The sequence below is a fragment of the Dromaius novaehollandiae genome, chromosome 17 (assembly GCF_036370855.1).
Source record: "Dromaius novaehollandiae isolate bDroNov1 chromosome 17, bDroNov1.hap1, whole genome shotgun sequence".
In the NCBI taxonomy this organism is placed as follows: Eukaryota; Metazoa; Chordata; class Aves; order Casuariiformes; family Dromaiidae; genus Dromaius; species Dromaius novaehollandiae.
In genome coordinates, this window is record NC_088114.1 from 6,924,984 (window position 1) to 6,936,781 (window position 11,798).

The following is an 11,798-nucleotide window of genomic DNA, read 5'->3' on the forward strand; positions in this document are numbered from 1 at the left end:
ATCTATTTGCTTACTTGAGGGACTGAGACTTACTACATGTAAAATAATCACCCAAAGCATTTTGATGTGAATTAGTCATTTTTCAACAACTTGTTAGATGGTAATTGCTGGACTCTGAATAAGGTCATCTGTCTAATCCAGGTTGATACAGTGGACAAGTATGAATATCTTTTTAATATACCATATCCTAGTAGCCCAATTCTAGTAGAAATGAAACTGAATAAAACTGAATGAGCTCTTGGCCAGAACTTGAGCTGCCACAAGGTAGAGCAAAAGTAGGCACAGCCCATTGCTCCTGATGATGGTGAGGGTGGAGAGGAGGTAATGCTAATGCTGTGGGAGCAATCTTCACAGCAGCAGCAGCTGGCACTGGCACTGTAGACTACCAACCCTAGAAAACACAGAAACAAAGGCTTGCTCAAAGGGACTTTCTACTTCCTGGCCTGGCTCACACCTTCCTTCTCCCTTTCTGCTCCTATAGCTTGTTTCACCTCTGGCCTGTTCTCCCTCTCCCTCCATCAGCCTGCAAACACTGGAGAGTGAGTAGAGACTGCAGCAGAAGTAAGAGTGAAGGGGAGTTGCTGCAGAGTGAAGTAAATACAGAGGTAAGTGTCTGCATGGGAGATGGAGGGGAGCTATTATCTGGATGTCTGAAAAAAGGGTAGACCAGACCTCAGGTCCAGCATCCCCTGAAATGTCACTGTCCCCTCCCAAGAGGGGAAGAAGAAACAGGGAAACCATTTCCCCTTCCCAGCTCATTTCCAGCCCAGTGAGGTCCTTCAGACCTCACTACCTGCTCCCAGAACGGTCACCTTTCTCTCAAACTGCAATAAAATAATTCATTTTAGTAAGAACAACAATATGTAACATACATTACATCTCTTTTTTTATTCAAACAACCACTATCCTAAAGCAATTCAGTCCAATTTTGATTTTCTTTTTATATGTGACTATATTGAGTTGCAATGCTACATACATCAGTATGCAAGCACGGGACTTAACAGACAGCAATGAACTAGTTCCCTTGTATCACGGAAAGTATTTTTTTTAACACAATTAAAATAATTTCATATTTATTTTCCTAGTGTTCAATGATAGGAAAGCCAAAAAGGGCACTCATTTATGTCTGGGTAGAATAAAAGGAATGCTCAATGGAAAAAATAAGAAAAGCATCCTTGCCTACAAGCACGTCAGTCATTCTTTGTAGCATGCACTTCCCTATAGCTTAGCAACCAACCAGCTCTGACAAGGAAAATGCAGAGAACAAATATATAATTTTAAAAAATCACTTTTGTATATGGATGTGTGAATCCAGCTGGATTCCTGGGAAACCTAGAGACTTTGTCTTTATTTGCTTCAAACTCATGTGAAGTTTACTGTAATTTCCATTATTTCCAGGGATTTTATTTTTAATATTAGCTGTAATTAAAAAATACATTTCAACACTCGGTCCTAAGTTTTATCTTCCTGTCATTTTATCTGTTTTCTGGCTAAGATCAATTTGTTCCACAGTTTTATTTGCCTAATATTGCAGGGAAAATTAAACCCAAAAATATACTAAAGAAAGCCATATAAATGGGAACTCTGACAAGAGCCTTATAAATAGCTTCAAAGTCAAGTGAGCACAAGTGTGCCCAGCTGTCATGCTTTGGGTCCTGAGCAGAACATCAGAGTTTTTCTCTTGACTTGTCCTGGCAGACAGAGTTGGGTGACTCTCCAGGGTGGATCAAGTCTTCAGGCAGAGGGCAAGATTACTGTAACCTAAAATTAGCCTCCTAAATTCATACATAGGCTGTAACCTATCCAGCTTCATTTCAGAAATGCAGACCACACAGTATGCTACTGAGTACTTTAAAAGTCCTTCTTCTGTTTGTAGAAACTTCCTATAGCGCTTACAAAAGGTTTAGAGCCTCATTTTAGGTGAAAGCTGCTTTTTTTTTTTTTTTTTTTTTTTTTTTAATGTTCCCATCAGTAATTATAGAGGAACTATATAAAGCTGTGATAAGAAATAGTTTTGTATTGTAGGTGTAAACTAAATGTATACTTCTACACATGCAAAGTAATTTATTTAAAAATAAATGTACTTTTTAGTAGGCAGCTTAGGAAGCAGCGACATTTTTAATGTGGGAGACATGAGAAGCTACAGTTATTGAAACAATGCCCCCTCTTCCCCTCCAAAAAAAGGGCAAGTTTTCAAATTCTGTCATGTCCTGGACTGGAGATGGTTACTCACCACTTTTTCTTCCTCTTGCCATTTGTTCAAGGACTTTTCCACTTTTGGAAGTGATTGAGTTGCTTTGGAGGAATCCAGAATACAACTGATAGCCTTCTTCTGTAATAGAAGGAGAAATGACCTAAGGGCATTTAAACTCTCTCTAGAGAGAAGTCTTTATTGAAAGTCGGCCAGCACCGTTTCACTAGTTATAATTACAAGGTAGCAGGCATATTACTTTAATATTTCTTATTTTTGATGTGCCTTTGTTTCCTCCCTTCCTTCAGAAGCACCCGTGGCCTATCTTGCTTCTTTAATGTAAGCTTTGGAGATGCTGGGTGGGCATTCTGACACTGAAAAGGAAGCAGCTTTTCCCATTCTCGTCTCAGTTGGGGAGGTGGGTGCTTTTTAAAAGACAACCAACATATGTAGTCATAGGAGAAATAAGTGTTGCTGTAAGTTTCCCTTTTCTGCTAAGGAGTTTTATTGCACAGGAATAGCCTAAGTGCTTTTGAACCTTAGAAGATAGTATGTGAGTAAGACAGTATCCCAAATATTTGGTAGGTAGTGTGAAACAATAGGTCAAACTCCTTTAAAAAAAAAAAAAAAAAAAAAAAAGCACTGTGCCTTTACCTTTGGAGAGTGAGTAGCTTCCTAGCAGCACTCAGAATATTCTCTACCCAATGGGAAAAGGAAAGTGTGATTTATAACCAGTAATAATATGTTGTTCTTTGCTATTAATAACAACAGTATAATGTCCATACAGCAAGGCACTACGTGCCAAGTGAAGGCATAGTCATAGCTACTCTGAGATTATTTTACAAAGTTTCAGCATGGTTTCAGAAAGGGAGTAATTTTCCCATCCAGAATTGGGACAGAGGTAAACAACATTTTTTAGGTCAGTAGTCCAAAAAATTTATAACAGGTCAAACTAAATGTTGTACATCAACACTGATCAACATATATTGGGGGTTTCTTTAATAATAATTAAAAATAAAAGGTGGATTTCTACTGAAAAAATATACATTTGACATTTCAAACAGTTTCAGAATGAGATGCAAATTTTATCTTCATAAGTAACTGGTACTTTCCACCTACCTTTCTGATTTGTTCTGAACTGCAGGCAGTGATCCACTTTGAGACCAAAAAGTCAAGAATAGGTTCCATGAGAAATATCTATACATACAGAGCATCACATTTCTTCTAATCCAGAAAGAGTTCAAGAGTAAAAAAGTGCAATAGGCATCTCCCAGTCAGTTGAGATGCATTTATGCTGAAAAGCTAGTATCTAGTAGTCACTACAGTGAATTCACAGACCACTTCATTTCAACAGCATTTTACACAGGATTATTTTTAAATCAAAACGCAATTGATAGACACGTGTATCTGCAAACTACATGCAGCATGTACGCAACCCATTCAGTTTTGAAATTCAGTGTCTTTATTGCCAAAGCATATCCAAAAGCAAAATGGAAAGTAAATGGGAAAACTGAAAGATGAAAAAGAAGGGGAAACCAAGGTTTTTTTCCCCCCAGGGAAAAGTTTTCCCAGAGATTTCAGCAATTCACTATAGAATCAATGATTCAGTTCCAAAAGAAAATTCACTTATCTGAAATCATGGGTCTGGCACCAAGCCACTAAGCCAAATACATACAATTATGTACAATTATTAAGTAACAACTAAAATCCACATTAAGAGAAGTTATTCTTGCAATGTTTGTACAGAAGAATTGAATCTAAGCTTCCTGCCTCAGTTGAAGAGAGAAAATCAGAAGCAAGACTGCTCCCACTGAGTACCATACAGAGCTTTCTATCCAGTGTATTCTTGGTTGTCTATATGGGATTGAAAAGATTCATTCTGAAAATGCAGGTTTGCTAATGCCTATATCACTTGTGTAATAAGGGTGCGAATACACTTACTGACATTCAGCTGCATCTGTTCTTGTTATATTCTGCCCTTTAGAAGGGTAAAAAAAAATGTGTTTTCTCTCATTAACAGAAGGAATATATTTGGGGGGAATTTGCAGATTTAAATGAAACACTAGGAGATCTTGTTGTTAGAATTGCACTTAATAGCACAATGAATTAACACACAAATTCATCCCAGGAATCACAGGTCTAAGTCTACTTTGCATGCAGACCTGATCTAAGTCTCTTTGAAGCTAACAGGAGGATTTCTGTAAACTTCTGTAAGAGAAGCTTAAAAAGTCCCTCCCTCAGCAGAGAAGAAACTCCAGCAGAGGAGCTAGATTGAACCAGCTCATTTATGCATGTAAAGATATTTCAGAAGCTCACTTAGCTGTCTCTATTAATAATTACATGTAGTTTTCAACACTACTTAAATGCACTATTTTTAAATTTGCTTTCATAGTGGCCATGTGGAACACAAAATTGTATTGCTTAACATGTCTTTTGAACTTCTAAATTGTGTCATATTCCAGCATGGTCTTCCTTTATATCATTTTAAATACACACCAGTATAATTAAAATAGGTAGGCAGGAGACTAGTTGCCCAGCACAGCTTCTCTTGAAGTCAATGGAAAGATTCTTACAGGAGCTGACTTGACTCTAAATAACTTGCCAGCCAAACTGGAGCAGATAAACTCCAAGACTTCTGATGCCTCTAAGATTTTTTTTTTTTAATCAATTTCTAAGCATCAAGAGCTACATTATCAGGTATTGTAACCTGGAATAGCATCATTGCAGTCAGTGAAGCAATACTTTATTGATGTACCAAATAAAGATGCAGCCTGTGACGTGAGTAGTATGTATCTCCTTAGGGACCATGTACTACTTCGGCATTGCTACTGATGTGCTTAAGTAATATTGTCTATTTTAACAGCTAGTTCACAAAACGTTATGAAAATACCACTGAAATTTTTATTAGCTAGCAAAATACTAATGATGCTCCAAATATATATGCAAATGAGTATGGCTTTTTAAAAAAAACTTAAATTTGAAAAAAAAATTCTCATGACTCCCAAATGATAAAAATGAACTGAGTCAAGCATCACCTGAAATTAAAGATGCATGATAATAGAAAGGTTATTAAATACCTACATGTTAATACTATAGTAATGTTCTTGTAAAGCCATAACAGTCTTTAATAGGCTCAGTTTTATTTCACCCATAATTTACTGCTTCCGCCTTCCATTGAAGAAAGTCAAATAAACCTGACCTGTGAGAGCCTCCTACTCCAACCTAAGTGAGCAGGCAATTCTCATGTGACAAATGATATACACAGAATGAGGGCAAATATTTGTGAATTACAGAGAGTTGTGATATTTTCTAAACAAAAAAGAGCAAAGTAATATAAAGAAAATTCTTCAGCAATACCCTGAATTATTGAAAGGCTAGCTGTGCAGAACAAACATAATTAAAGGGTCTCATTATCTTCTAAATAATCATTGTAAATAATGCTTTAGATAATTACTTCATTAGTTTTCAAAACACTAGCTTTTATTTTCCTCTGAGATTCCATCCACTAACTCTAGTGTGAATAAATTGCCAAAAGGGAAAATCAAAAACAGAGGAAGCATGGGAGCTGGAAATGCAGTGTGTATTTCTTGTATAAACTAATTTAGAACTAGGATGTTTTGAAGTGTTCACAGCAAATTTTCAGAAGCTTAAAAGCTATTTGGATTTGTAAGGTCTATTTTTTTCTTCAGATAGCTTTCTGATGCAGTTAGATTCATTTGCTAGAAGTTATATTCATCCATTTAAAGATGGTTGATGGCAGCGTGTATAAAACGAAGACTAGTCCACATCATGGATGACTACCATGCTTAAACAAACATACATACTGCTATTTTTCTTCACTACAAATACAATGAGGTAGATTCAATAAAAGAAGAGACTATACCTCTAAAGGCAATGGCCTAAGTAAAGGGAAAGCAGTAGACCAGGAAAGGAGATGGGCAGAAGTCCTGCAGGCAGATGGTTCAATAACCAAGAAACTAAAATAACTAAATATTTTTTTTCAACAGTATTCTGCAAGTACTGCCAGTAGTCAAAACAGTAGCGTGAAAAAGTGGCAAATATTTTCACTACTGAAGCCCAGTGAAGTTTCCTGTCCACAAATAATCAAGCCTCCACCTATCAGAATGATAATGTGAAAAGTCAATGACTCATATACAAGTAAATTTGACTAACCAAAAAAATCATACAGTAACATATTTCCTTCTTAATCTTCTGTTCTGAAAACTGTCAAGGAACTTAATGAAAAAGTCTGCTAGCCTACAAACACAAGCAAGTAATGCAAATGTAGCTCTTATCCTATAAAATACTTCACTATCTTCAAACTTACTTTTTAAATTCATTAATTTAAAACCAGAAATATTAAAAAATGTTTCCAATTTATATACAACCTGAAAGAAAGCAATTTATTCTGCCATACATTTGGTAGGAACACATTCATGATTCTGTAGCTGTTACTCACATGAGAAGCTGGACAAAATATCTTCCTGGAATGGACTCTATAAAGTTATTTTTGAACAGTTCTGTTGTACTACATAAGTCTCCAAACACTTCCGCTTTAAAGGTTTACTAGTGAAATGCCACATTCTAACTTTTCCTGTTACCTAGAGGGATTATGTTAATCCTCTGCTTAAAAGTACCCAGCTATTGAATGTATTATTTATGAATATTTCCAGATTGACAACCTTGAAAAAGTTAGAGCTGTTTTTACCTACAGATCACATACAGTATAATCAGCATTGGCGAAAACTCATCCATGCTATTTTGTCAGTCAGTATTGCTAACAAAGGAACTGTTGTTACTGCATTGCCAGTTCTTTTGTCTTGATACAACTTTTCCACTGGTCAAAGAACCATGAAATCATTGGTAAGAGCTTGCAAGAAAACATTACTAACAGTATTTGGCCCCTACTAACTTGGATTGACCTTGATTCTGCAAAGGTGAAAAGATTTAAATTCTAATTTCCAGCATCCTAAATTATTCAGAAGTGAGGTACATCATTATCTGCCAGAGCGGCTGAGAGCAAAGGTCCAATATTCTGTCTCTAGATGTGGCCTACAGTACATACTTACGGAAGAATACAAGAACAGGTCATACAGTGAGTGACTGAATCTTTCTGTGGAATATCCACTTTGTTCCTAGCGAAGCACAGCTTAAAGATTTCTTGAATGTACTTAAAATATATATGTATGTGTATATATATATATATAGAGAGAGAGAGAGAGAGATATATATATATATATATTAAAAAAAAGGAGTAGTGAACTCCCACATGCTATGAAACTTTCATTTCAGTGAAGCTGTTTAAACTGAGGGCATCAAGTTCTGTAACATGACCTTACAGTCACAGCCAACCAAAATGCGACCCTCTCACACATAGGAAAGGGTCTTACTAAACCCTTACTGCAGAGCATGCAGTTATTTTTAAAAAGCTAGTGTTTTTCAATAGATGTGAAAACATGTTGTGAAGGTTGGTTTTTTTTTTTCCTACAATGATCTTTACTTAGAACAAAAAATATCCTTGTCTTTTCATGTCACTCCATGAGACAACTTTCCTGGTTGGGACTTAAATCAATTTGCAGCAATGCAAAAAGCTGATATTTAGAACTCATGGTATTTTTAAAAGGCCTTTACCAAGAGTCCATTAAAGAAAATAAGTAGCAAGAGAAAAGAGGTAAGGCTACACTGCAAATTAGCAATCATCCAAGCCTATAGCTAAAAAAGACACAGTAGACAACAACACTGAACTTGAGAAAAGAGAATTAATTTCATAAAGGTAATTAGTGAAATTTTGAAAAGGGAGGTCAGTATCAACCACACAGTTTAAAGAGATAACTGAGACAAATTTCACAGAGATACCTACTTTTCATTAATTCACATGCTGGATTTAGGAAAAAAAAGCAAGCTTTAAGGCACATTATCTCCAGGTTGTCTCCTCGATGAGGAGCTTATGAGGTTACTTAAGTTACTGGGCATTATACAGACATTATTTGAGACTAGAGGCATAACATTGGGTGAACAGGAAAGTGAGGTGGACAGATGAAACCCATTGTGCTTGTGTGTCTTGATGCAATGTTAGTGTGGTAATAAACATTAAATGTATTGTATTATCATAAAAATCAGAAGTTTATCCTAGTCACTTCTGTGCTAATCAGTCCTTTATTTGTTTGAAACATAAGCAGCCCGATTCATTTGCATGCCAACAGGAGACATTATGAGTATCACACAGTGGGCTATAGGGCATTAATTTTATTTCAAAGCCTCGAAGATCCAGTATATACCAATTCAAATCTGAAAATTGTTTCTTTGAATACTACACCTACTTAAATGAGCTACTTTGCTCATTTTTTTTGAAGATCTGGCATAGGTAGTTCACACTGGTAAGCTTAAGTAAAAGAAATGAACCATCATCGATGCTGAGTATGCCTGCTTTCATTGGTTTATATCTGTTTCTTGCTGATTATTTCCAGACATTTTTCAAGGTGTGAACTTTTCACTCTGAAGCCCGTGTACATTTGTGGAAAGGACTTTTTTTTTTTTTTTTTTTTTAATGACTATAGTACTGAAGTCAGCAGCAGGGCTGTTTCAGTGATGAGCAGTCCTACCTGGGAAGCACCCTGTGATGCTTAACCAAAAGCGGTTAGAAAAATAAGATGAGCAGTAAGCATGAACTCAAGCAGGCCTGCTGTAGTACCCAACATAGCTTGAAGAGTACCATCTCCAAAAAATTCCCCTACTCATCCAAAGCTACCCTTTAACATAAGGCTCTTGGGTAAGTCAGAGCAATGAAGCAAGAGACCATCAAGGCCACTTAAATGCTCTTGGGAATGGTAGGGCTTTTGAGATTCAAGTTGATTTTGCAGAGGGTAGTATAGCTTAATTGCTAGCTGTGCTCAATCAAAAGTCCAAGGAAATGGCTTGGAAGAACAAGATTAGAATTAATTCTGTTTTCTGAGGACATTTCTACCCAGCTGAAGTTTACAGCATTAAATATTCAAGGTTGTAAGGAAGCTCTAAATGAAACAGTTTTGTCTACTCAATCAGTGATAAAAGGATGTGCTTTTCACTTCCCCAATATAAAAATCAATAGATAAAACAAAACAAAACAGTTGTACTCTCCGTGTCAGCTCCCACATCTAAGAAGCACAGTCAATGTTTTTTTCCTTGTATTGTGGAATTTGTTTCTATAAAACACTTTGAAATGTGTATGCACAGACATACAGTGTTTGGACATCCACCACTTACCATGCTCTAGATAAGAACTGGAAAATCCAACACTGCTGGATAGCTCTGAAAAGTCACAGCTCTAATAGAATTTAGTTGCAGATTCTACAATATCTTCAGTTACATTTTCTTCCTAAAACAATCTCAAAATACAGATGCCTTTTTCAAATACAAAGTTTTTTTCAAATAAGATGGAATTTCCTTAAAGTTTTACTTCCTAGAGAGCTGGCAAAAAATAAATCCTATTTTTAGACAATAACTGTTAACATACAATTTGAGTATGTAAAAATTGTCTCATCATTCTTTCTTGCACACTTAGAAACCAAAGGGAAAGATGATCTTCTAGGTAGGCTGCAGTGGGGGCCTGAGTATAAACACTGTGCTCTGGCAAGGCATCCTCTGTGATCTTGGATGAGTCATTTAAGTGCCTCTGAAGAACTAGGGCTTAATCCTCCCAATTCTACACATAAGCAGGGGAACAGCTCTAGTACTCTGATGAGCATTTGATTCTACATTGACCTTCAAATGGAAGCCAAGACCGACCCTCAACAGGCTTTCAAATAGTTGCAGTTCCTTCACTTCTGCTTAGCAGTATCTGACTCAAAGACACTTATTTCAAGTGGTATGAATTCACAGTGAATGAAGAAATCTGTTTGGTTGCGTGCGATGTGAAAAATCATCACCACTACCACCTCTTTCTGTATAAAGCTGATTTACAAATTTAGTCTGGAATTTGCCCTTCAAAATAACTACTGATATTTGCAGATAGCAAATTTCTTCTGCCATCAGGTCAAGGAACGTTCTTTTCAAGACCATATTCTCTTCTCAGGGATTTTAGACTAACAAGGTATTATTTAGTTTGACGCACTCCCCATACAAAAGTGGAATTCCATTAATCTGTAGAATATTAAGATATACTATTCTACTGTACAAACAGTCATAACAAAAAAAGTTTTTCTTTTAATTAAACTTGTGTGTATATTTTAAAAAGTCAGCTTAACCCAAATCAAAGGTGTTTTACTTAGTGATACCAAGCAACGTGAGAACTGGATCTGATCTTACAGCCAACCCTGCTTTCAACACAAGGTTGTACTAGATGACCTCCTGAGGTCCCTTCTAACCCAGCTTACTCTGTAATTTTATGATATATAGGTGTTCACCATAGGCTTATAGTTCAGGCAAGGAGGAAGCTTAGAAAAAAGAAGCCAAAGTTTTCTCTGAAACAACAAGCTGGTAGTATCATTATATAAACATCAGGTTTTCTCTGTCTTCTTATCTACAGCCTCCACATATAATTTCAGGAATTCTAGATATAATTCCTATAACAGACTTACCCAATGTTAAAAACATTTATATTATTATATAATAGAAGCCTCAAGACAGTAAAAACCTTAAAACTACCAAAAAACTAACAGTTCTATATAATAAGACTGAATAATCTTGACAAATATCTATTTTAATTGCTTGCCCATTTTCTGTAATATTACATGAAAGGACTGTCGGGTGAGCTGTTATATAAATGTTTGCCCTGTTGAGTCAGTATTCGTATTTACATGCTCTGAACCGAGTTGCACTCAGTTAGTTTAATGTTGTCCAGCTCAGTTTACTTTCAATTGACAGCTACTAGCATATGCTGACCAAGTATAGCCTTGTGTTCTCTTAAGTATGAACATATGAAATATAATTTTTACATGCAAAATAATCCTTGCTTTCTTCCTAACCCATAAAGTCTGCTATATATTTTTAGCTATTTGTAATTCATAACTTACCCATTTTCTAATGACTGTATACTACTGATGATAGAGATCCTTCTGTCCCCCTACCTGCATTAAATGGATTCAAATAGTCTACAAAAGCAACCAAACATTCTTCACAATACATAAACATCACAATTATTTTGTAACTACTTACCATTTCTATGTATTTCCCTTTGCAAAAATCCTTATTCCAAAAGTACTTTTGTTCTTCAGCACACAATTATAAGTGCTTATAAAATGCTCTTTTTATTCCAAAATGCTGACTTGTAAATGCTTTACTACTGGCAGAAGAACTTTGCATGTTTGACAGAGGTAACTAAAATAGTCTGCAAATGGCCCTATGTCACTGAATAGTCAATTACTGTATATGACATAAAAGACTGAACTGCTTCACAGGTGCAAAGATTGACCCACTAACTGCAGTATGAGGAAGAATGCCATGGCTATTTTCAGAAGTCACATACAAGCCACAAGAACGTATCAGATTACATTACTATTGGGTAACTTAGTCTAAAACACAAAAACGAGCTTTCATTTCTATAATTAATGCACTACTCACAGCTGGCTAGAAGTTACTTTAAAAAATTTATTTTTAATATGGGAAAATGTCCTTTCTCTTAGGCAGCAAT

General features: G+C 35.9%; 1 long non-coding RNA gene across 1 annotated transcript in view; it reads left to right on the forward strand.

Annotated features, from left to right (window-relative positions):
- The window catches only part of LOC112980456 (uncharacterized), a 32,055-nt gene that overhangs the window by 6,711 nt on the left and 13,546 nt on the right, over positions 1 to 11,798 (forward strand). The window contains exon 2 of the long non-coding RNA XR_003258427.2: positions 482 to 605. This is a non-coding gene — a long non-coding RNA (uncharacterized LOC112980456). The remainder of the gene's footprint in view (positions 1 to 481; positions 606 to 11,798) is intronic.